The 3908-nt window shown below is 44.1% G+C and overlaps 1 protein-coding gene across 2 annotated transcripts in view; it reads right to left on the bottom strand.

The window, feature by feature from the left end:
• PRR5L (proline rich 5 like) overlaps nucleotides 1-933 on the bottom strand; it is a 77510-nt gene extending 76577 nt beyond the window's left edge. The window contains exon 1 of one of the 2 annotated variants that reach the window (XM_044436603.1): nucleotides 877-933. The gene's annotated coding sequence lies outside the window, so the exon portion shown is untranslated. Of the gene's footprint in view, nucleotides 1-693; nucleotides 812-876 lie in introns of those variants that run through there. The other variant, XM_044436605.1, reaches the window with a different exon arrangement.
• Nucleotides 934-3908: the final 2975 nt, after the last annotated feature.

Genomic DNA, 3908 nt, shown 5'->3' with positions numbered 1-3908 from the left:
CTATTTTTCCGCCGTCCCCACCTACTCTGGTTTCGAAATTTAGCGGTTCCTCCGGGAAAAGGACTAAAAAAACGGAGGTGTGCACGCGGCAGTTCAATTAAAAGACAGGCAGAAAGAACGCAGATTGTCTTGCTACATTTAAAGAAGAAAACTTAAGCACGCTTGCAGACGAGTAAACACACCCGACACAGAGGGACAGTTTCCGAGTAAACAAACAAAAGCCCTCGCTGCCAGCCTTCACTCCGATGCATTTTTGTTATAGGGAAAGTCGCACTGGCCTCGCATAGGAGCCAGCTAGAAAAAGGAACGGGGGAAAACTTGAGCCTCAGGTTTGTTCTTTTCCCTTTCTCTCTGTCTCTCATTGTTTTGCTTGAGAACCCAACGTGTGTCACGCACAGTGCAAGCCTAAGCACAACTTAGCAGGGAGTAGATCCCACTAACTCAGAAGTGACTTACTTCTGAGTAAAAATGAATAGGACTGCACTGGAAATCTCCCGCCACAACAAACGGAAAGGAACGCAAGACGAAAGCTTCGCCCAAGAAAGAAAGACAAAAGTCTCTCTCCTCGACCAGACCAGACATGACACCAATCAATCAACCTCCTCCCTCTCTTTCTCTTTTGCAAATAACTCTGTTGCTGGAGTTGAACGCCTCGTTAGCGCAACCAAAAGAGACCGTTTGTAAAGCGGCAACCTTGCAATGATCTGCTCCTTCAAGCCAGACGTAGCGCTGACAGCCTGATTTGGAATCAATCGCCAGCCGTTGCTCTGGAAACCACAGCAGCTCCCAGAGCTGAACCGACGACGAAAGAGCGCCCCCTCCAAAAAGAAAACTCCTCCCACTCCCTTTCCACTCGAAGGGAAGTTATCACCTTACCCTCCCATTCCATCCCATCTCCTTGACATTCCGAGATGAAAGGCGAGGCGAGCCTTCGTCCCACGCAGCCCTTTTAAGCGGAGCTAGAGCGCCGCTTTTGGAAGAGGGGGAAATAAGAGCCGACTCCGGGAGTTGCGATAGGTCGATGAAGGAGGAAGGTCCTCCCCAGATTTGTCTTGCGCGCTTTCCCCCAAGAATCGGTCCGGGCATCCTTAGCCCGGTGCGCTGATCTGGCGCAAAGTGAGAGGCAAGTCCACGCCAAGTTCTGGCGTCAGTCTGGAAAGCATATTGCGCCAGCATGGATAAATAACGCCGCCTCCTCAAAAGAAAACTTTGGAAAGACCTTTCCCCTGTTGTGATAGATACCACTTCTCTTGTCCCCAGCCAGCTTGACTTGGCTGGGCATAATGTGAGTTCTTGTACGACGTATATAGAGGCACCTTACTGAGGAAGGATGAGTACCACGCCACTTGTTTCTGCAATGTTAATGTACCCAGAACCTATGTACACTTAATTAGAAGTTAGCAGAGTGATCCTGTGCATGTCTATCATTAGCAAGTCCTATTAACTTGAACAAGTCTTATTATAGTCCCACATACTCAAATGAGCCTGTTTATCCAGTCCTAGGCATGCCTACTCTGAATTATGTGTTTCTTGTGCCCAGGACCCTGGCTGAGTCTCACTCCTGTGTAAGTGTATTTAAGATTGTGGTTGAATGCATAGAATAAAACCTAATGACATCAGTGTAAGTTCCAAGCAAACAAACATGCATAAAATCAGCTGTTTAGTTTGGTACCCCAAGTGTGCCACAGCCATGTAAATGGAAGTTCTCCCTTCCTATGTATGTTATCAGTGCAGAGAACCATAACAATAGCACCTTAAGGGCATGATCCTATGCATGTCTAAACAGAAAAAAGTTGTTTAATTCCCAGCATTCCCCAGTCAGCATGACTGACTGAGGCATGCTGGAGACTGTAGAACAGGGATCCTCAAACCTTTTGAACAGGGGGCCAGTTGAAGGTGCCGGCAATGGGCGCGGGCCACCAAGGCGGTGATGGCAGGGGGCATGGGCGCAGCAATCGTTTTCTCCAAGCGAGTCCAAAATGATCTCCTTGCGAGCAAGCCGGCGCCTCAAGGATCTGGCCCGCCATAGAGGTTTTGGACTCACCGCAGATCCGGCCCACGGGCCGTAGTTTGAGGACGCATGTAGGATTTCCTTCTCTGTAAACAGGCCTAGGATTGCACTGTAACTGAACAAAATATAATTTTTTCATTTTTGTTTGCAATGTTTTTGATTATTTCCAGTGGTGTCATACTAGTCTGTGATTTGAGGGACAACTGAATAGAAATTTTGAGACACTGGGAAGCATAATGAATCTGATTAAGTAATTAAAAGAAGGGAGATAAATTAGGGTTCAGATCTGAAAATATGCTGTTTGGAAGAGAAAGGAATTGGGCCAGGATACAAGTGGGATATAAATTGGTTTTCCATCTGTGAAATGGTTATTTTGTTGCAGCAAACGTGGGGAAATCAATTTGTTGCACTGGTGTTTGGAAGGCTAATTTGAGGTACTGAATTTATGTACTTAGGAAGTCTCTAACTGCCATCTAATCCAAGTCTCATGCCTCCAGTCTGGCATTCTTTTGCCATCAATAGTCAGCCAAATGCGTCTTGGAGAACAGCAACTCTGTTTCTGTTATGTCCTGTCAAGTTGCCTCTGACTTACAGGAAGCCCATGGATAAATGCCCTCCAAAATGCCTTGCCCTTGCCAGCCCTGCTCAACTCTCATAAACTCATGGCTTTGGCTTCCTTTGTAGTATCAATCCATCTCTTATTTGGCCTTTTTCTACTCCCTTCAACTTTGCTCAACATGATTGTCTTCTCCAGTCTGCCTTTTCATGAAGTGCCTAAGGCACAACAACTTCAGTTTCATCATGTTTGCTTCCAGGACAAGTTTAATTTGATGGAGGACCTACTTGTTTGTCTTTCTGTCAGTTCAGGGCATTCATAAACCTCTCCTCCATAATGTTTCAAATCCATCAATTTTCTTCCTGTCAACTTTCTTCAGTGTGCAGCTTTCATAGCCATACACAGTGATCAGGAATATAATAGTATAGATGATCTTGGCCTTGGTTTCCACTAAACTGTCCTTATGTTTGAGAATCTTTTCTAGTTCCTTCATTGCTATTGTTTCCAAATCTCAATCTACTTTGAATTTCCTGGCTGCAGTCTTCCTTTGAATTGATGATTGAGCCAAGGTATACAAAGTCTTTCACAGCTTCAATTTCTTAATTGATGACATTAGAGTTGTGTAATTCTTTAAAATTGTATATATTAAAATTGTGTAATTCTCAGGAAAAGATATTTAAGTCACATTTTGCCACTATGCTTCTGTTAGTTATCTTTTTCAGCTTACTCAGATTTTTAAGAGTTCATTCACTACCATGTACTCTTAAAAACTCACTTTCTGCTCCTGGACTAATTTTGGCAGAAAAAATATGGCTTCTCGATTTCTTATTTCCAATTATGTATTCTGTTTGAATTCTGTATTGGGCATCTGGTAATGTCGATGTATGAAGACATCTAACCAGTTGCCTGCAGTATGTATTTTGCAATGAACAGGTTGTTTGCTTCACATAATTCTATGATTTGCTCTCCTGCTTTTTTTCTAACCCCTAGGCCAAATTCTCATGCAAAATTTGATTCTGCACAGCAGCAATTCCCTCTTCCCAGTATCGGGTACTCACAGACAGAAAAAGAGACATAAGCACTTGTACCTGTCTCTGTAAGAGAAATTTAAAGAGTTGGGGAGAGCAGGAGGGAGAAATGGCAAAAAAGAGATGGCTGAACATGTTGTAATCTTTCAGGTTTTGGTGACCAGTCCACCACGATGCAATGGATAAACGTCTCTTAGAAAGTTTTCTACATGCTTAATTTGTTGGTCTATTGCAGGGGTTAGCAACACAAACTCATGGACAAGCCAGGGTGCCATACACCCATCAGGATCCCCACGTACATTCACCAGGACCA

Source organism: Varanus komodoensis, unplaced genomic scaffold (genome assembly GCF_004798865.1).
Source record: "Varanus komodoensis strain SLA01 unplaced genomic scaffold, ASM479886v1 scaffold3, whole genome shotgun sequence".
Classification (NCBI taxonomy): domain Eukaryota; kingdom Metazoa; phylum Chordata; class Lepidosauria; order Squamata; family Varanidae; genus Varanus; species Varanus komodoensis.
The sequence above is the reverse complement of the archived record's forward strand: the minus strand, read 5'-3'. Positions and strand labels throughout refer to the sequence as shown.